Consider the following 22,554-nt stretch of genomic DNA (forward strand, 5'->3'; position numbering starts at 1 on the left):
CAAATGGTCTCCGAGACAGTAGCGGCGGGTGATGGTTCAGAATGACCACGATGGCTCGACCGGTGGAGGTGCACTCGGTGGCGACGAGGCTGCGGAGGCCTGATGGCTGTGAATCGGCGGAGGCGACGGTGTTTCACCCGAGGCGGCTTCCGTTTGGGGGCCCAGCGCACCGAGACCCTATGACGGCGATTCGTACCGGAGTCGAGGCACAATCATGATTCGGGCGAAAGGGGATCACGACTCGGACGGGAGGCTAAGCGCTTTCTCGTGTTAGAAGAGTCCGGGTTGTGGCCGCTCCAGTTAATTTATGTTTGTTCCTCCGAGTCATGGTCGTCTTATGGTGCTGGCTTTGGTCGCGAACCAGTAATCATCCAATTGTCTTGATAATAAGGTAATGCTTCTGTATCGAAACGTTGGATTAACCCTGTAGCACAACCGCCCTTGAGTGGAGAACCGATCCGTATACCTGAATCATGGTAGCTTTTACGCAATCCTTTTAAGTGTTGAGCGGCATGCTAGTGCGTTTTTCCTTGTATGCACACATTGCCACACGTATGAATCGGCAAGTCCTTCTGGTTTGAACATAAGTCGTAGCATGGATCCAATCTGCGGTGAACTCCGTCGTCTCAGGAACATGCTTCAAAAAATTGACCTGGCTTCAAATCGTGGGATCTCAAGTGCATGTGGCGACGCGCGATGCCACCTTAACTCCAATTCTTCTTTATCTGATTAATCGCGGGCCTATCGATCCCAAGGAGTGCGCCCTTCAAGAACTCAACACCACCGTGCGTTTAGCCCCACGGTGGATGCCAACTGTCGTGGAATTGTCACGTCAGATGTCCAAGCGGAAGGACTTAGTCGTGAGGTCAACGCATCTATGTGGTCGCTTGAGAGGGGTTGAGCGGAATCGAGAAACGCAACACAAGACAAAGATTTAGACAGCTTCGGGCCCCGAGAAACATCATCCGGTAACAATCCTACATGTTGTTTGAGGCTAGATCTCATTATCATCACGAGGGAGTCGTCGTAAACCGGCTCTCCTCTAATTGTGTCTAGCCCTAGAGATTGTTGTTTTTCTTGTCCCTCTTTGGGGAGCCTTGCCCCTCCTTATATAAGTTAAAGTGGCGGGTTATATGTAGAGTCCATCTCGGACTAAGACTTAAACTATTTTGACTTCTCTTCCTGGGCTTCTTAACGTCTGCCGGTTTAACATTGTCTGTCGGGTTATGATTGACTTAACACCTGCCGGTGCTACCATCTGTCTTAACTCTGTCGGTTTAACACTCGCCGGTTTACCGTCTTTCTTAGCCATCTGTCTTAACTGTCTGCCGGTTTACCACCAGCCGGTTTACCAAGTCCCAGCCGGGTCATACCGCGGGGTATATCTCCGACAGGTACGATAGTGATCCAGGAGTGGATCACTGGACAGCGGTCAAAGTTATCCATAGTTACCTAAAAGGACTAAGGAAATATTTCTCGGTTATGGAGGTAATAAATTGTTCGTCGTCAAGAGTTACGTCCATACAAGATTTTACACCGATCCGGATGACTCTTAATCTCAATCTGGATACATATCGAAAGTGGGAGAAATTAGCTAGAGTAGCTCCATGCAGAGCATTGTAGACATAGAAAAATTGTAAAATACATACGACACTGATATGACAGACCCGTTGACTAAACTTCTCTCATAAGCAAAACATGATCACACCTTAGTACTCTTTGGGTGTTAACCACATAGCAGTGTGAACTAGATTATTGTGTTGGGTAACGTAGTAATTTTAAAAAAATTCTTACGCACATGCAAGATCATGGTGATGTATAGCAACAAGGGGAGAGTGCGATCTACGTACCCTTGTAGACCGACAACGTAAGCGTTATGACAACGTGGTTGATGTAGTCGTACGTCTTCACGGCCCGACCGATCAAGCACCGAAACTACGGCACCTCTGAGTTCTAGCACACGTTCAGCTCGATGACGATCCCCGGACTCCGATCCAGCAAAGCGTCGGGGAAGAGTTCCGTCAGCACGACGGCGTGGTGATGATCTTGATGTTCAACTGTCGCAGGGCTTCGCCTAAGCACCACTACAATATTATCGAGGATTATGGTGGAAGGGGGAACCGCACACGGCTAAGAAAACGATCACATGGATCAACTTGTGTGTCTAGAGGTGCCCCCTGCCCCCGTATATAATTAAAGGAGCATGGGTAGGAGGCCGGCCGGCCCTATAGGCGCGCCAAGGAGGAGTCCTCCTCCTAGTAGGAGTAGGACTCCTACTAGGAGGGGGAAGGAAGTGGAGAGGGAGAAGGAAAGGGGGGCGCCGCCCCCCCTCTCCTAGTCCAATTCGGACCAGGAGGGAGGAGGCGCGTGGCCCACCCTGGCTGCCCTTCTCTCTTTCCACTAAGGCCCATATGGCCCATTACTTCTCCCGGGGGGTTCCGGTAACCCTCCGGTACTCCAGTTTTCTCCGAAATCACCCGGAACACTTCCGGTGTCCGAATATAGTCGTCCAATATATCAATCTTTATGTCTCGACCATTTCGAGACTCCTCGTTATGTCCGTGATCACATACGGGACTCCGAACTAACTTCGGTACATCAAAACTCATAAACTCATAATATAACTGTCATCAAAACCTTAAGCGTGCGGACCCTACGGGTTCGAGAACAATGTAGACATGACCGAGACATGTCTCCGGTCAATAACCAATAGCGGAACCTGGATGCTCATATTGGCTCCTACATATTCTACGAAGTTCTTTATCGGTCAGACCGCATAACAACATACGTTGTTCCCTTTGTCATCGGTATGTTACTTGCCCGAGATTCGATCGTCGGTATCTCAATACCTAGTTCAATCTCGTTATCGGCAAGTCTCTTTACTCGTTCCGTAATACATCATCTCGCAACTAACTCGTTAGTTGCAATGCTTGCAAGGCTTATGTGATGTCCATTACCAAGAGGGCCCAGAGATACCTCTCCGACAATCGGAGTGACAAATCCTAATCTCGAAATACGCTAACCCAACATTTACCTTTGAAGACACCTGTAGAGCTCCTTTATAATCACCCAGTTACGTTGTGACGTTTGGTAGCACACAAAGTGTTCCTCCGGCAAACGGGAGTTGCATAATCTCATAGTCATAGGAACATGTATAAGTCATGAAGAAAGCAATAGCAACATATTAAACGATCGGGTGCTAAGCTAATGGAATGGGTCATGTCAATCACATCATTCTCCTAATGATGTGATCCCGTTGATCAAATGACAACACATATCTATGGTTAGGAAACATAACCATCTTTGATTAACGAGCTAGTCAAGTAGAGGCATACTAGTGACGTTTAGTTTGTCTATGTATTCACACAAGTATTATGTTTCCGGATAATACAATTCTAGCATGAATAATAAACATTTATCATGATATAAGGAAATAAAATAATAACATTATTATTGCCTCTAGGGCATATTTCCTTCATATTGACTCTAGTAAACCATTTGGGTGTTAGTCATATGGCGATGTGAACTAATCACATAAAGATGTGAACTATTGGTGTTAAATCACATGACGATGTGAACTAGATTATTGACTCTAGTGCAGGTGGGAGACTGAAGGAACTATGCCCTAGAGGCAATAATAAAGTTGTTATGTATATTTCCTTATATCATGATAAATGTTTTATTATTCATGCTAGAATTGTATTAACCGGAAACTTGGTACATGTGTGAATTCATAGACAAAATAGAGTGTCCCTAGTATGCCTCTACTTGACTAGCTCGTTAATCAAAGATGGTTATGTTTCCTAACCATGGACATGTGTTGTCATTTGATGAACGAGATCACATCATTAGCGAATGATGTCACTACACCACAACATGGATGTAATGGCATACAATCTGCCGGGAGAAAGCCCTTAAGAGGGCAGATAAACTATCGGGATAGTGGTTCTCCCGGCAGATAGAACTGCCACAAGAACGGCTGCCGGGGATTACTTCTCCGACAGGTAAATTATTCCTGAAAGTTTCTCTGCCCTGATCCATTTACATGCCGGACCAAATACATGTTTCTAGATACATGTATGAAACGACCATATACAAGGAGGATGTGCCACAAAAGGTTCAGTACATATGTTTTTATATGTGTAACACGACCAAAATGAGCATACAATGGCTTGTCTACCAAAACAACCACCAAATAACCATAGTAAAACTTGCCAATTTCTCTGGTTCAGCAAACAAGGCATATAGCACTTGACCAAATTAATTGTACGTCTTCCAAACCTCCAACACCTTGCAGATCTTCCACAACTCCATCAACTTCTATACCCTTAGCAAACCTGCAACAGATCGGAAACTCAAATGGAGCTCTCATTTCAGATTTTATATTAACACATTGAAGATTTTGATGTGCTGCAGTTTAACTCATCAGCATAATTAAAAATCATCTAAATGTCTAACACTTCATCATAGCAAGCAATCATTATTACATAATTAGATCAACCATATTACTCGAGAGGCCTTTGTAACATCCCGAGAATCTTGCTACAGTAATCTCCCCCTAATGGTGGTCATGTCATCATGATTACTATGCAAAATTGCCACTTGCCTAAAAAATCAAATTCTAATTCTAATTTAATTTGCAAGTGAAACTATTATTTCTTCAAACAGTAAAAATAAAATGTCCAGACTATTCTATAAATTCCCCTGATCATTGCCATGATGGAACCAATTTATTTTGACTCACCAATTAATCCTTAGGAAATTATAAAGTGATCCAGCAGCATGTTACTTGACCTTTTCAATTTCTATTTTTTTAATCTTTACCAAAGGCCCTGTAACTTTTTGTGCAACACCACAATATTCTGCATGATTTATGTGCCAGGTTCATTTATAACAAAATTCATTTGGTGGTCTAACTATTTGCAAAACAGAGAAGGCATAGAAGATAAAATAAATAAATAAAAGGAAAAGGTAACTAGCACTGCTCACTTGGCCCAGCCGCTGCCACAGTACAGCCCAGCCCACGTAGCAGGCCTTCTCCCTCCTCGGTACAGTAGGAACAGGCAGAGGAGGGCGTGGCGTGCATCCACGGCTGCCGTGGCCATGGATGGCCTCGACGTCACCCCCGTGAACCTATAAACATATCCCCTGGAAACCCTAGGACCGCCTCGACCGATTCCCCTTCTTTCCCCATCGCCCCCTTCCTCGTCTACCCGAAATCGAGATTGGAGACCGATTCGGTGACCGAGCGCGTCGTCCCATTGCCGTGGTCCGCGAGCACCCCAAGTCGGGCGAGGACGTCCAGTAACCTCCCCGACCTCTTCTCCTTCGACTAGGCTACTACATCGAGCGGAGCAACCGCTGTACGTGTCGACATCGCCGGTCTTCTTCGCCGGCCACCGCACACCACCATCGATCCCGTGTCGCCCTCTGCTGGTCCCGTCCCTCGGCGAGCCTTCCTTGTGCTCCTAGGTGAGCCTTTTCTCCGGTTCCCCTTATTTTTCTCCCTCGAACCACCGTCGTAGGCCGCCGTCACCGCCGTGCCCGTTACCGTCGGAGCTCGCGCTCATCGCGCCATTGTCCGTGTTCCCGCGCGCTTCTGGCCGCGTCCGCCACGCGCGCCCACGCCGCCGCCCGCGCGTGCTCCGTACCCAGCCGCGTGCACTGCTGCCTTTGTATCACTGCTTCTTCTGCATCGCTGCTGCTGCCTCCCGTGCGCTCGCCCGCTGCCGTGCTACCGCGCCGCCACTGCCGTTGCCGTCTTCTGCCACTGCTGCCCTGCTGTTGCGTGCCGCTAGGTACGCTCCCCTGCAGCCGCTACTGCCTACAGCGCTGAAACCTGCTGCCCTCGTTCGCTGCTCTGCCGCTATGCTTACTGCTGCTTCTACTACTCCCTGCTACTGCTCCTCCTAGCCGCAGCCGCTCCTGCTATTTGCCGCTGCTGGTTGTTCCTTTGTTGGCCTCGATTGTGGTCGTGGCCATGGCCAAGAGCCGGTGTTATGCATGTGCGTGCACAGATGGGTTGTGCCTATGCCGGCTTGTACAAATCAGTTTAAGGTCTAATTAGTGCTAATTAGTGTACTAGTTAAATTAGTTGCTACTCTAAGACATGTGTCCCCCGCCTCCTTTAATTAGGATTGTTTAATTTATCTGTTTAGGTAAATATAGTCTATGCATGTGGCCCACACATCCTGTTGACCAGTCAAATTGACTGGGTCAACCCAACCCAAGGCCCCACCTGTAATACACACCGGCTAGCATAACCCCATGTGACAGAAGTATTTAGATATTTATTTTTGAATTAATATAATTTCAAAAATTCTAGGAACTTTGGAAAATCATAGAAAAATATTCGTAACTCGAATGGAAAAACTTTATATATGAAAGTTGCTCGGAAAAATCCAACGAATCCAAATACGCAATCTGTTCATCTGTCACATGCCCCTAGCATGCTGAAAATGGAATTTTTCCCCTCCTTTCCTGTGTTCGGAAAACGCCAAACACCGGAAAACCTCTTTGAATGTTTTCCCTCTCCGTCTGCAACGTGTAGTACCGCGTTAGGTCACCCTAGCATAGCTTACTGTCCTGTCATGCTTTCTGTTGCCTCTGTTTGCTCTGTATTTACTGTTTCTTCCCCCTCTTCTCTCCGGTAGACCCCGAGACTGATGATGCCGCTGTGATCGACTACGTCGACGACGACACTTCTTCCTTTTCAGCAGAGCTTCCAGGCAAGCAACCCCCCCCCTTGAGCATTTCGATATCACCCAATTCTTTCCCTCTCATGCTTTCATTAGAACTGCTACTGCTTTACGTATGATCCTACTCTGATGCATAGCCTGTTTTTGTTACCTGCTTTCATACCTTACCTGCTTATTCTAAACTGCTTAGTATAGGTTGGTTAGAGATCCATCGTTGACCCCCACCTTGTCCCAGTTGCCTCGCTTTATGTTCGATGACTCGATCAACGTGATCGACGTCCAGGCCCCGACACCGCACATCACCCCCCTAGTTGTACGACACTACAGAGTTACTATCGAGTGCCGAGGGTGAACCTCATACATCACTCCTGATGAGATCTCTGTAGTGTAGCTATTCGGTCGTGATCATCGAGGGTGATTTCATCCTTAACCACTTCCGTTACGGCTCTATCGTGCAACCCCTCAAGTGTGAACCTCGAGGGTGGATCCTCTTACGTTCACCTTGATGACAACATCGAGTGGAATTCACCGGGGGTGATTCCTCGGGTTTTCCCCTTGGTGTTAGACACACAGTTACTATGGTTACTATGATTTTGCACTGAGCCATGTTACTAAAGACGGGCCGGCCCTGAGGGGTACCCGCGCGAGCTTAATAGCGAGTGATGTGGAGTCGGGTTGACCTGGAAGGTGCCCGCGAGATACTTACGAGGCGTGGCCGGGCATTCTTAACCCTTGCCGCAAGTACTCGAGACGGGACGACGGGGTCACATCGATCGTGAGTCTCTGCTCGTTACCGCGTGCTCCTAATCCACTACGGTTTGGATATTTGATCCGAGGGGCCTCTGGCCTGATAGCACTAACCATCATGTGGGCATGGTATGGGCGTTCTGCGTCGTATATATAAGCCGAAGCTTAATAGACATCAGCGACTGAGCGGCGCGCGCCGGGTTGGATTGCGTAAGCACCTGCCTTTTTGAAGGAGGTAGCTAGGTCTGCTCACCGGCCGCCCACGCAATGTGCAGGAGTTCCCGGGGTGATGGCCCATGACCCCTGGGAGCATAGGTTTAGTCCGGCGTGCTGGCCTCTCTATTAAGCCTAGGTCGGGTTGCGGCGTATTGTTTGGCCGAGGCCGGGTATGACCCAGGAAAGTGTTTCCGACCGGAGTTAATCGAGCGTGGTGGGTAAGTTAGTGCACCCCTGCAGGGAAGAAAACATCTATCGATAGCCTGTCCTACGGTAACGGACACTTGGAGTTGTATCCCGATCGATACAACTTGAACTAGATACTTGTGGTGAGAAATGAATTGTGAATGAGAAATGGATAGTATGGCTCTGGGATTGCTTTCTCGCAGGGAGTCGAGAAAGGATCACTAGCCGAGGTTGATAACACTACTACTTTACATTATGTTGATCTGTACTCTTCTATATGCTGCAAGATACTTGAAGATGCTAGTCTTCGATAGGCTAGGCTTTCCCCTTCTTTCTGGCATTCTGCAGTTTAGTCCACAGATACAACCCATTTCCTTTGATACAGATGCATACTTAGTTTAGATCTGATGTAAGTCTTGCGAGTACTTTGGATGAGTACTCACGGCTGCTTTGCTACCTCTTTTCCCCCATACCCGTTTGTTGCGACCAGATGACGGATCCCAGGAGCCAGACGACACCACTGATGACTACTACTACCCCGAGGATGCCTACTACTACGTGACGGCCGCTGACGACTTGGAGTAGTAAGGAGGCTCCCAGGCAGGAGGCCTTGCCTTTTCGATTAATGTTGCTTTTGTGCTAGCCTTCTGTAACACCCCGGATGTAACTTTCCCTATTTGTACTCCAACTCTTGCCGTTTCCGGCGTTAAGTTTATTTATTTCCTCGGGTTCGGGTCTTTGTCTCCATGTGTTGTTGTCGTTGTCATGCATCTCATATCATGTCATCATGTGCATTGCATCTGCATACGTGTTCGTCTCATGCATTCGAGCATTTTCCCCGTTGTCCGTTTTGCATTCCGGCGCTTCATTCTCCTCCGGTGGTCATTTCTAGCTTTCTTTCGTGTGTGGGGATTAAAAATTTCCGGATTGGACCGAGACTTGCCAAGCGGCCTTGGTTTACTATCAGTAGACTGCCTGTCAAGTTCCATACCATTTGGACTTCGTTTGATACTCCAACGGTTAACCGAGGGACCGAAAAGGCCTCGTGTGTGTTGCAGCCCAACACTCCTCCAATTTGGCCCAAAACCCACCTAACTCTGCTCCATCATCTAGAGCGTTCGATCACGATCGCATGGCCGAAAACCGCACCTCATTTGGACTCTCCTAGCTCCCTCTATGCCTATAAATAGACCCCTCTCGAAATATCCTGGATCCCCTCTCCCCGAAACCCTAAATCCCAGATCCGCGCCGGCCGAACACGTCCGCCCCGGCCGGACGCGTCCGCTCCGCCGCCCGCGCCAACCACCGCCCACCACGTGGCATCGCGCCGCCGCCGCCGCCGAAGCCCGCCGCGGCCCGGGCCAGGCCCCCGCGGCCCACTCCCTCCGCCGCCGCGCGCCCGCACCCTTCTCCTCGCTCCGCCGCCACCGAGCCGCCGCCGGCCGCCTTTGCCGAGCCGCGCCGCCGTGGGCGCCATTGCCGGCCCGCCGGAGCAAGCCGCCGGCCGCCCCGCGCCGCCACCGCGCCGCCTCGCTGCCCTGCCGTGCCGCCCAGCCGTCGCCGCGCGCCGCCGAGCCGCCGCCGTCGCCGAACCACGCCGCCCTGCCCGTCGCCGGCGAACAGTGCTCCGGCCGCCTCGGTTCACGCGCAGGGTCAAACCCTAGATCTGAGAGAGGTGGTTTTTTTTCACTAAGTCCTGGAGATTTTCAATTCAAGTGCTCCTGTTCACGGCTCCGTAACTTTGCATCCGTAGCTCCAATTCATGCATATAGCATATCAAAATGTTCATCTCAGAGAGTACATCATTTCATTCCATTGCATCATTTTCATTTGAGTTCATCTTGATGCCCGAAATGCTGTTAGAAGAGGGCTACTTGAGTTAATTGTCAGATCTGCTACTCCATTTAGGTTTTTGTCATTTTTGCCATGATTAATGTGTGCATGCTATGCCCATGAGTTCTACATGTGTTTTGTTAAGGGTTTTGTCATCTTTCCAGAGATGCAACCCATGTATTTTTGTGATGTGTGTGGTGACTAGTGCAAGCTTGCAAAGTGGTGCACTTGTTAAGTCTGTTTTCAGGGACTTAGTGATTTCACTAAGTCCTGGAGCTGTTTATCTCATGTTGTCATATGTTCATGTTGTTTCCTAGTGATCCGTGCCTCTTTTGAGGATGATCAGTAAGGATGTTTTGTTAATATTGTAGTGCTCTATCCATCCATGTCTTTGTTCAAAATTATGGAGCACCCTAGCTTGAGTCAATCGAGCTCTACTTTTGCTACTTTGTGAATCTGGGCAGATTGTCAACTTGTTTGCAATTTTGCCGGTGATGTTGTAGTTGATCCGTGCATGCTATGCTATTGTTCTTGCCATGTCTAGCTTGCATTTTGTGCCTTCTTGATGGGTGTATGCTTAGCTTATCATGACTTGCTCTGTTGTGAGTGCATCGAGCTCGTAAACATGCCTACTTGATATCTGTTTTCAGCATGTGTCAGTTTTCTCTAAGTATGAAAACTGATTATGTTTTTGCTATGTTCACATGCTTGCAATTGTATTTTCTGATCCCTTTTGGCTCAAGGTCACTAAGGGACTTTTGTTAAGCTCTTTGAGTAGCTCCAGGACATTCTTTACTTTGCCATGTTCAGGTCCTGTAACATGTAGTTTTGTGGCTCCGAAGAGGGCTACCTGATCTGAAGTTCCACACAAGTGTTAATTTCACTAAGTCTGAGATCTGTTTGCCATATGCATTTTTTGCCATGCTTGTTTGAACCTGTTAATGGATGAATTGACCGTAGCTCAGTGCTAGACTTTTGTTAAGCATCTTGAATGCATCCCTGCCATGTATTTTTTTTGTCATGTTTGGGTGCTTTAGCATGTTCATTTCGTTGCATTTAGATGCCTACTTGCTGTAAATCGCAGACCGGTGTCATTTTTGAATCGCCTGCCATTTCCAAACCGTAACTCCGATTCCGGCGTTCTTTATATCGTTTTCAAGCGATTTCATCTCATATTTCCAGTGGCACACTTGGTTTCCCAACTTGAGGCCAGGTTCATGCATTTCCTGTCATATCTTGCTTTTTGCATCCCGCATCGCGTTCCGCATAGCATATCATCATTTCATCATATTGCTTGGTCTTGCACGTGGTTGATTGTATCCTTATTGCTTGTTTGTCTTGTTTGGTTAGAGCCGGGAGACGAGTTCGCTAACGAGGAACCCGTTGAGTTTGCTTTCGAGGATCCAGTCACCTCTCACAACTGTGCAGGCAAGATGATCATACCCTCGAAATCACTACTATCTTTGCTATGACAATGCTACGATGCCTACCACTTGCTTTCAAGCCTCCCAAATTGCGATGTCAAACCTCTGACCCACCATGTCCTAGCAAACCGTTGATTGGCTATGTTACCACTTTTCTCAGCCCCTCTTATAGCGTTGCTAGTTGCAGGTGAAGATTGGAGGCCGTTCCTTGTTGGAACATCTTTTATTTACTTGTTGGGATATCATTATATTGCTATGTTATCTTAATGCATCTATATACTTGGTAAAGGGTGGAAGGCTCAGCCTCTCGCCTGGTGTTTTGTTCCACTCTTGCCGCCCTAGTTTCCGTCATATCGGTGTTATGTTCCCGGATTTTGCGTTCCTTACGCGGTTGGGTTATAATGGGAACCCCTTGATATTTCGCCTTGATTAAAGCGTTTCCAGCAATGCCCAACATTGGTCTTACCATTTGCCGCCTAGCCTTTTTTCCCTTGGGTTTCCGGAGCCCGAGGGTCATCTTATTTTAAACCCCCCCGGGCCAGTGCTCCTCTGAGTGTTGGTCCAAATAGAGCCACTTGCAGCGCCACCTCGGGGCAACTTGAGGGCTGGTTTTAGTTGTACGTAGTGTTCATCTGAGTGTGCCCTGAGAAAGAGATATGTGCAGCTCCTATCGGGATTTGTCGGCACATTCGGGCGGTGTTGCTGGATTTGTTTTACCTATCGAAGTGTCTTGAATTACCGAGATACCGAGTCTGATCGGAACGTCTTGGGAGGAGGTCTATTCCTTTGTTGACCGTGAGAGCTTGTCATGGGCTAAGTTGGGACTCCCCTGCAGGGATTGAACTTTCGAAAGCCGTGCCCGCGGTTATGGGCAGATGAGAATTTGTTAATGTCCGGTTGTAGATAACTTGAACCTTAATTAATTAAAACGAATCAACTGGGTGTGTTACCGTGATGGCCTCTTCTCGGCGGAGTCCGGAAAGTGGACACGGTGTTGGAGTAATGTTTGCGCAGGTTGCTCTCTAGTTTCTCGCTCGCGCTTTGCCTCCTCTTCTCGCTCTTTTTTTGCGAATAAGTTAGCCACCATACTTGCTAGTCGCTTGCTGCAGCTCCACTCATATTTTACCTTGCCTTACCTATAAGCTTAAATAGTCTTGATCGTGAGGGTGCGAGATTGCTGAGTCCCTGTGGCTCACAGATTACTATTACACCAGATGCAGGGCCTGATGATTCCGCTCCAGGAGACGCGTATGAGCTCAAGTGGGAGTTCGACGAAGACTCTCAACGTTACTATGTTTCCTTTCCCGATGATCAGTAGTGGTGCCCAGTTGGGGGTGAACGGGGCCGTTGTCGCATGTTGGGTTCTCTTTTATTTTGGCGCCGTAGTCGGGCCATGAGTGTTTGGATGATGTAATGTTATTTATGTACTTGATTGACGTGGCGAGTGTAAGCCAACTATGTTATCTCCCCTTTTATTATCATATTACATGGGATGTTGTGAAGTTTGCCTAACTTGCGACATATGCGTTCAATGCGATTATGCCTCTAAGTCGTGCCTCGACACGTGGGAGATATAGTCGCATCAAGGGTGTTACAAGTTGGTAATCAGAGCCTTCCCCGACCTTAGGATCCCCATTGCTTGATCGTTATTAGCGGCCGAGTTGTGTCTAGAAAAATGTTTTGAGTCTTTTAGGAATTATATATCGGAGAGTTTAGGAATTCTTTTTACTTCCCAGTCTCCTCATCGCTCTGGTAAGGCATCCTGACGTAGAGTTTTGACTCTTCTCTTCTCAAATTTCACTAAAAAAAAATTTAGGATCACGCGGGTATCTTGGAATCGTTCCGATGGTTTTATGATGAGAACATTGTCTTGGTGCCTCCTGTCAGGGATTTAGTGGAAGTGTCCCGGGGAGTTGAGCTCTGAGGTGTGGTCATCATAATTTTATCGTTGCAATTCTGGAATACCTGAGTTTAGTACGCCGACATCGAAAATCTCTTTTATGCAGTTCGTTGGTGAGATAACCTCGACGCCACCCAGTACTGGGGCGGGAGTTTGGGAGTATCGCCATAACTTGTATAACGGATGCTTTTTGAAGGTTGAGGTAGATGGTTTCCGAAGGTTTCTTGGTTATGAGTTGAAGGATGGATACAGCTGGATGTAGGATTTGCTAGATTTGTGTGAGATATTATGCTTCCCCTGTATCCCCAACACCTGATTGCATAACCGGAAAGGTTCGGGAGTTTCATAGGTGGGAATTCTAGTAGCTCTAGTTCTTCTTCCACGGATATTGGTTTGAGATTGGGATTTCTTACCGATTATTCGTTCTTGATCTGTACCTTGTTGATTTATTTCTCTACCTTAATTCTACGTGGCTTCTCAATTTATGGATATGTGACCATTTCAAGAGGAATGCATTCATTCATTTTGTTCGGATGTGAAGACTATATGTTGCAATTTTCATTCCGTTGGATTCAGCTTCAATATTGTCTATCAATGTGCTAATGGTGGTCAACCTCTTCAGGATGGCTCCTCCAACACGCACGACTCCGAATCCTGATCCGCCACCACCTCCACCTCCTCCAGAGGCATGGCAAGCTGTGATGGCCGCAACCAATGCAAACACACAGTTGATCATGCAAATTCTTCAAGAGCGCAATCAAGGCAACCAAGGGAATCAAGGCAGCAATCAGAATCACTTTGCTACACTCAACCAGTTCCTTGCTAACGGGCCAAAGACTTTCAGCAATTGTGTTGAGGCAACCGATGCTGACGATTGGCTAGTGGATCTGTGCAAGCATTTCGAGTGCAGTAACGTCAAGCCTGAGGACTTTGTCAAGTTCGCTTCCTTCCAACTCAAAGATCAAGCTGCAGAATGGTTCCAACAGTACAAGGATTCCCGAGGTGGACGTGTTATCACTTGGGATGATTTCCGTCGAGATTTCCGAGCTCATCATATTCCGCAGAGCGTGGTTGAAAGCAAGCGTGAGGAATTCCGCAATCTGAAGCAAGGCTCTTTGTCTGTCTATGACTACAACAAGTTGTTCCAGAAGCTCGCCCGCTTTGCCAAGCAGGACGTCCTTGATGAGAAGAGCATGATATACCAGTTCAGGGGTGGTCTCAGAGAAGAAATTCAGCTAGCTCTTGTCCTCTTTGAACCCTTGAGATACGATGAGTTCTACAACATGGCACTGAAGCAAGAGGCTGCTCAGTTGAGGTGTGATGCTTCCAAGAAGCGAGTCAGAGATGTTACTCCTTCTTCCTCTACTCAAGTGGCCAAGCAGCAGAAGTATTGGCTTCCTCCTCCTCCGTTCCGTCAGCCGTATCATAAGAAGAGTAAAGGTGGCAGTGGTTCTTCCCACCCACCCAACCCTGGCTTTCAGAACAAGACTTTGTCTCAAGCTCCAAGATCGAGTGCTCCGTATCACCGTTTGCTTTCAGAGGTCACGTGCAACAAGTGCCAACAGAAGGGTCACTATGCCAACAAGTGTTTCAACCAGAGGCGTCTTCCTCCTCCTCCTCCTGTCAGATCGGCAAGTACAGTTGTGGTCAAGCATAACCCCAAGCACGCCAAGGCCAATTTGCTGAATGCAGCTCAGGCAGAGGACTCACCAGATGTGATTATGGGTAACCTTCCTGTTAACGATATTCCAGCTAAAGTTCTTTTTGACACTGGTGCATTGCTTTCTTTTATTTCAACTCCATTTGTGGCCAAGCATGATTTTGTGACCAAAAGGATTCCTGTTCCGTTGAAGATTGTGTCTCCGGGCAAGCAAATGACTTCTAACAATTGCGTCCCGGATGTCTCTATCACGTTGGGTGACTACAAGTTTCTCTCTTCTCCGGTGGTTCTTGGCAACTCGGATATTGATCTTATTCTCGGAATGGATTGGCTTACTAAGCACAAGGCACATCTTGATTGTGCAGCCAGGCAGAGTCAATTGACTCATTCATCTGAGGATGTAATTGTCTTTGCCGCTCGTGATGATACCATCCGTCTGTTTTCTCTCAATGAGAAGGGTGAATTGGATGCTATCTCGCAAATTCCAGTCGTTTGCGAATATCAAGACGTCTTTCCAGAAGAGCTTCCAGGAATGCCTCCGCACCGGCCAGTTGAATTCGTTATTGATCTTGAGCCTGGCGCGGAACCTGTGTGCAAGCGTCCTTACAAGCTCGGACCTGAAGAGTTGAAGGAGCTGAAGAAGCAACTCGATATTCAAGAGAAAATGGGTCTCATCCGGCCTAGTTCTTCTCCGTGGGGTTGTGGTGTTCTTTTTGTGAAGAAGAAGGATGGAATGGACCGACTTTGTGTTGATTACCGTCCATTGAACAAGAAGACCATCAAGAACAAATACCCACTTCCCAACATCAACGAGCTGTTCGAACAACTCAAAGGTGCTCGAGTATTCTCCAAGCTTGATCTCCGTATGGGTTATCATCAGACTCGAATCCATGAGCAAGATATTCCCAAGACGGCTTTCAGGACAAGCTTTGGTTCATATGAATACACTGTCATGTCTTTTGGCCTCGTCAACGCTCCTCCGGCGTTCTCTCGCATGATAAACTTCATCTTCAACGCCTACACCAATGACTTTGTTTTGGTCTATCTCGACGACATTCTGGTTTTCTCCAAGAACAAGGAAGATCATGCCAAGCACATGCGTTTGGTTCTTGATAAGCTCAGAGAACATCAGTTCTACGCCAAGTTCTCCAATTGTGAATTTTGGCTTGATGAGGTTCTTTATCTTGGTCATATCATCTCTGCCAAGGGCATTGCCGTGAATCCTGAGAAGGTGTCTGCAATTGTGAATTGGGAACCTCCTCAGAACGTGAAGCAACTCCGCAGTTTTCTCGGTCTCGCAAGCTATTGCCGAAGATTCGTTGAAAACTTGTCTAAGATCGCGAAGCCTCTCTCTAATCTTCTTCAGAAGCACGTCAAGTACGTTTGGTCTCCGGAGTGTGATATTGCTTTCAACACTTTGAAAGAGAAATTGATCACTGCTCCAGTTCTGACTCCGCCTGATGAATCCAAGCCGTACGAGGTCTTTTGTGATGCCTCTCTCCAAGGTCTTGGCGTAGTATTGATGCAAGAGAAGAAAGTTGTTGCTTATACATCTCGCCAGTTGAAGCCTAATGAGAAGAACTACCCCACTCATGATCTTGAGTTGGCGGCAGTTGTGCATGCTCTTTTGACTTGGAGACATCTTCTATTGGGAAGAAAAGTGGACATTTTCACTGATCACAAGAGTCTCAATTACATGTTCACTCAGCCTAATCTCAACCTCAGGCAAACTCGATGGGTCGAAATGATTCAAGAGTATAATCCGAGTATCGAGTATACTCCAGGCAAGGCCAATGTGATTGCTGACGCTTTGAGCAGAAAGGCTTACTGCAACAGTCTGATTCTTAAGCCTTATCAACCCGAGTTTTGTGAAGCTTTCCACAAACTTAATCTGCAAGTTGTTCCTCAAGGTTTCCTCGCCAACCTTCAAGTCTCTCCTACCTTGGAAGACCAGATTCGCCAAGCTCAGCTTCTTGATGCCATGGTGAAAAAGGTGAAGATTGGGATTGCCAAGAGCCAGTCCAAGTACAAGTGCTTCCGCCTTGATGACAAGGACACTCTCTTCTTCGAGGATCGTATTGTGGTACCCAAAGGTGACCTCCGTGAAGTGATCATGAACGAGGCTCACAATTCTCTTCTCTCCATCCACCCTGGGAGCATGAAGATGTATCAGGACCTGAAGCAGGCTTATTGCTGGACTCGAATGAAGCGCGAGATTGCTCAATTCGTGAATGAATGTGATGTCTGCAGAAGAGTGAAGGCAGAACACCAAAGGCCAGCTGGTCTCCTCCAACCTGTTGCCATTCCAGAATGGAAGTTTGACCACATTGAGATGGACTTCATGACTGGGTTTCCAAAGTCCAAGCGTGGCAATGATGCTATATTCGTTGTCATCGACAAAGTCACCAAAGTGGCTCACTTTCTGCCTATCAAAGAATCGATCACTGCAGCTCAATTGGCGGAACTCTATACCTCTCGTATTGTCTCACTGCATGGTATTCCTCAGGTGATCTCTTCAGACCGTGGCAGCATCTTTACATCGAAGTTTTGGGATTCTTTTCAGAAGGCCATGGGCACCAACATCCGCTTCAGCACAACTTTCCATCCTCAAACTAGCGGTCAAGTCGAGCGTGTCAACCAGATTCTTGAAGATATGCTCAGGGCTTGTGTGATCTCCTTCGGCATGAAGTGGGAGGATTGTCTTCCTTATGCTAAATTCTCCTACAACAACAGTTTTCAAGCAAGTTCGGGTAAAGCCCCTTTTGAAATTCTATATGGCAGGAAGTGCCGTACCCCTCTCAACTGGTCTGAAACCGGTGAACGTCAGCTTTTGGGTAATGACTTAATCACAGAAGCAGAAGAAATGTGCAAAGTCATTCGCGATAACCTCAAAGCAGCCCAATCCCGTCAGAAGAGCTACTATGATAGTAAGCACTGTGATTTGGCTTTCGAGATCGGAGATCATGCTTACCTCCGCGTCTCTCCTATGAAAGGTACTCGTCGCTTCGGTATCAAAGGGAAGCTTGCCCCTAGATACGTGGGACCTTTCAAGATCGTCAGCAAGAGAGGCGACCTCGCCTATCAACTCGAGCTTCCTTCAAAGTTTGCAAATGTTCGTGATGTGTTTCATGTCTCTCAGCTCCGAAAGTGCTTCAAGACTCCTGACCGCACAGTCAACTTCGAGGACATTGAGCTCCAAGAAGATCTCTCTTATCGTGAGCACCCAGTTGCTATTCTTGAAGAGACTGAACGCAAGACTCGCAACAAGTCAATCAAATTTCTCAAAGTCAAGTGGTCACACCATTCCGACCGTGAAGCTACCTGGGAACGCGAGGATCACCTCCGTTCTGAGTACCCGGCGTTCTTTTAGTCCTAGATCTCAGGACGAGATCCTTTCGTAGTGGTGGAGTTGTAACACCCCGGATGTAACTTTCCCTATTTGTACTCTAACTCTTGCCGTTTCCGGCGTTAAGTTTATTTATTTCCTCGGGTTCGGGTCTTTGTCTCCGTGTGTTGTTGTCGTTGTCATGCATCTCATATCATGTCATCATGTGCATTGCATTTGCATACGTGTTCGTCTCATGCATTCGAGCATTTTCCCCGTTGTCCGTTTTGCATTCCGGCGCTTCGTTCTCCTCCGGTGGTCATTTCTAGCTTTCTTTCGTGTGTGGGGATTAAACATTTCCGGATTGGACCGAGACTTGCCAAGCGGCCTTGGTTTACTACCGGTAGACCGCCTGTCAAGTTTCGTACCATTTGGACTTCGTTTGATACTCCAACGGTTAATCGAGGGACCGAAAAGGCCTCGTGTGTGTTGCAGCCCAACACCCCTCCAATTTGTCCCAAAACCCACCTAACGCTGCTCCATAATCTAGAGCGTTCGATCACGATCGCGTGGCCGAAAACGCACCTCATTTGGACTCTCCTAGCTCCCTCTATGCCTATAAATAGGTCCCCCTCGAAATATCCCGGATCCCCTCTCCCCGAAACCCTAAATCCCAGATCCGCGCCAGCCGGACACGTCCGCCCTGGCCGGACGCGTCCGCTCCGCCGCCCGCGCCAACCACCGCCCGCCACGTGGCATCGCGCCGCCGCCGCCGCCGAAGCCCGCCGCGGCCCACTCCGTCCGCCGCCGCGCGCCCGCGCCCTTCTCCTCGCTCCGCCGCCACCGAGCCGCCGCCGGCCGCCTTTGCCTCGCCGCGCCGCCGTGGGCGCCATTGCCGGCCCGCCGGAGCAAGCCACCGGCCGCCCCGCGCCGCCACCGCGCCGCCTCGCTGCCCTGCCGCGCCGCCCAGCCGCCGCCGCGCGCCGCCGAGCCACCGCCGTCGCCGGACCGCGCCGCCCTGTCCGTCGCCGGCGAATAGTGCTCCGGCCGCCTCGGTTCGCATGCGGGGTCAAACCCTAGAACTGAGAGAGGTGGTTTTTTTTCACTAAGTCCTGGAGATTTTCAATTCAAGTGCTCCTGTTCACAGCTCCGTAACTTTGCATCCGTAGCTCCGATTCATGCATATAGCATATCAAAATGTTCATCTCAGAGAGTACATCATTTCGTTCCATTGCATCATTCTCATTTGAGTTCATATTGATGCCCGAAATGCTGTTAGAAGAGGGCTACTTGAGTTAATTGTCAGATCTGCTACTCCATTTAGGTTTTTGTCATTTTTGCCATGATTAATGTGTGCATGCTATGCCCATGAGTTCTACATGTGTTTTGTTAAGGGTTTTGTCATCTTTCCAGAGGTGCAACCCATGTATTTTTGTGATGTGTGTGGTGACTAGTGCAAGCTTGCAAAGTGGTGCACTTGCTAAGTCTGTTTTCAGGGACTTAGTGATTTCACTAAGTCCTGGAGCTGTTTATCTCATGTTGTCATATGTTCATGTTGTTTCCTAGTGATCCGTGCCTCTTTTGAGGATGATCAGTAAGGATGTTTTGTTAATATTGTAGTGCTCTATCCATCCATGTCTTTGTTCGAAATTATGGAGCACCCTAGCTTGAGTCAATCGAGCTCTACTTTTGCTACTTTGTGAATCTGGGCAGATTGTCAACTTGTTTGCAATTTTGCCGGTGATGTTGTAGTTGATCCGTGCATGCTATGCTATTGTTCTTGCCATGTCTAGCTTGCATTTTGTGCCTTCTTGATGGGTGTATGCTTAGCTTATCATGACTTGCTCTGTTGTGAGTGCATCGAGCTCGTAAACATGCCTACTTGATATCTGTTTTCAGCATGTGTCAGTTTTCTCTAAGTATGAAAACTGATTATGTTTTTGCTATGTTCACATGCTTGCAATTGTATTTTCTGATCCCTTTTGGCTCAAGGTCACTAAGGGACTTTTGTTAAGCTCTTTGAGTAGCTCCAGGACATTCTTTACTTTGCCATGTTCAGGTCCTGTAACATGTAGTTTTGTGGCTCCGAAGAGGGCTACCTGATCTGAAGTTCCACACAAGTGTTAATTTCACTAAGTCTGAGATCTGTTTGCCATATGCATTTTTTGCCATGCTTGTTTGAACCTGTTAATGGATGAATTGGCTGTAGCTCAGTGCTAGACTTTTGTTAAGCATCTTGAATGCATCCCTGCCATGTATTTTGTTGTCATGTTTGGGTGCTTTAGCATGTTCATTTCGTTGCATTTAGATGCCAACTTGCTGTAAATCGCAGACCGGTGTCATTTTTGAATCGCTTGCCATTTCCAAACCGTAACTCCGATTCCGGCGTTCTTTATATCGTTTTCAAGCGATTTCATCTCATATTTCCAGTGGCACACTTGGTTTTCCAAGTTGAGTCCAGGTTCATGCATTTCCTGTCATATCTTGCTTTTTGCATCCCGCATCGCATTCCACATAGAATATCATCATATTGCTTGGTCTTGCACGTGGTTGATTGTATCCTTGTTGCTTGTTTGTCTTGTTTGGGTATAGACGGGAGACGAGTTCGCTAACGAGGAGCCCGTTGAGTTTGCTTTCGAGGATCCAGTCACCTCTGACAACTGTGCAGGCAAGATGGTCATACCCTCGAAATCACTACTATCTTTGCTATGCTAGTTTGCTCGCTCTTTTGCTATGCCAATGCTACGATGCCTACCACTTGCTTTCAAGCCTCCCAAATTGCCATGTCAAACCTCTAACCCACCATGTCCTAGCAAACCGTTGATTGGCTATGTTACCGCTTTTCTCAGCCCCTCTTATAGCGTTGCTAGTTGCAGGTGAAGATTGGAGGCCGTTCCTTGTTGGAACATCTTTTATTTACTTGTTGGGATATCATTATATTGCTATGTTATCTTAATGCAGCTATATACTTGGTAAAGGGTGGAAGGCTCGGCCTCTCGCCTAGTGTTTTGTTCCACTCTTGCCGCCCTAGTTTCCGTCATATCAGTGTTATGTTCCCGGGTTTTGCGTTCCTTACGCAGTTGGGTTATAATGGGAACCCCTTGATACTTCGCCTTGATTAAAGCTTTTCCAGCAATGCCCAACATTGGTCTTACCATTTGCCACCTAGCCTTTTTTTCCCTTGGGTTTCCGGAGCCCGAGGGTCATCTTATTTTAAACCCCCCCGGGCCAGTGCTCCTCTGAGTGTTGGTCCAAATAGAGCCACTTGCAGCGCCACCTCGGGGCAACTTGAGGGCTGGTTTTAGTTGTACGTAGTGTTCATCTGAGTGTGCCCTGAGAAAGAGATATGTGCAGCTCCTATCGGGATTTGTCGGCACATTCAGGCGGTGTTGCTGGATTTGTTTTAACCTGTCGAAGTGTCTTGAATTACCGAGATACCGAGTCTGATCGGAACGTCTTGGGAGGAGGTCTATTCCTTCGTTGACCGTGAGAGCTTGTCATGGGCTAAGTTGGGACTCCCCTGCAGGGATTGAACTTTCGAAAGGCGTGCCCGCGGTTATGGGCAGGTGGGAATTTGTTAATGTCCGGTTGTAGATAACTTGAACCTTAATTAATTAAAATGAATCAACTGAGTGTGTTACCGTGATGGCCTCTTCTCGGCGGAGTCCGGGAAGTGGACACGGTGTTGGAGTAATGTTTGCGCAGGTTGCTCTCTAGTTTCTCGCTCGCGCTTTGCCTCCTCTTCTCGCTCTTTTTTTGCAAATAAGTTAGCCACCATACTTGCTAGTCGCTTGCTGCAGCTCCACTCATATTTTACCTTGCCTTACCTATAAGCTTAAATAGTCTTGATCGCGAGGGTGCGAGATTGCTGAGTCCCTGTGGCTCACAGATTACTATTACACTAGATGCAGGGCCTGATGTTTCCGCTCCAGGAGACGCGTATGAGCTCAAGTGGGAGTTCGACGAAGACTCTCAATGTTACTATGTTTCCTTTCCCGATGATCAGTAGTGGTGCCCAATTGGGGGTGAACGGGACCGTTGTCGCATGTTGGGTTCTCTTTTATTTTGGCGCCGTAGTTGGGCCATGAGTGTTTGGATGATGTAATGTTATTTATGTACTTGATTGACGTGGCGAGTGTAAGCCAACTATGTTATCTCCCCTTTTATTATCATATTACATGGGATGTTGTGAAGATTGCCTAACTTGCGACATATGCCTTCAATGCGATTATGCCTCTAAGTCGTGCCTCGACACGTGGGAGATATAGTCGCATCAAGGGTGTTACACCTTCTTAAGGCAAACTTGTCTAACTTATGTCTATACTCAGATATTGTTGCTTCCGCTGACTCGTCTATGATCGAGCTCTTGTATTCGAGCCCTCGAGGCCCCTCGGTTGTAATATGATGCTTGTATGACTTATTTTATTTGTAGAGTTGTGTTGTGATATCTTCCCGTGAGTCCCTGATCTTAATCGTACATGTTTGTATGTATGATTAGTGTATGATTGAATCGGGGGTGTCACAGCCTTCTTCAATCAGCTCAAGTATTGTTTACATACTAGAGG

At 47.7% G+C, this 22,554-nt stretch overlaps 1 long non-coding RNA gene across 1 annotated transcript; it reads left to right on the forward strand.

The window, feature by feature from the left end:
- Positions 1 to 5,077: 5,077 nt before the first annotated feature.
- LOC147972279 (uncharacterized) lies at positions 5,078 to 8,586 on the forward strand. Its single transcript, XR_015603403.1, has 3 exons — positions 5,078 to 5,472; positions 6,654 to 6,728; positions 8,338 to 8,586. It is a non-coding gene; the product is annotated as an uncharacterized LOC147972279 (long non-coding RNA).
- The last annotated feature ends 13,968 nt before the right edge of the window (positions 8,587 to 22,554 follow it).

The sequence above is a fragment of the Triticum urartu genome, chromosome 5A (genome assembly GCF_056163025.1).
Source record: "Triticum urartu cultivar PI428250 chromosome 5A, HENAU_Tu73, whole genome shotgun sequence".
Lineage (NCBI taxonomy): Eukaryota > Viridiplantae > Streptophyta > Magnoliopsida > Poales > Poaceae > Triticum > Triticum urartu.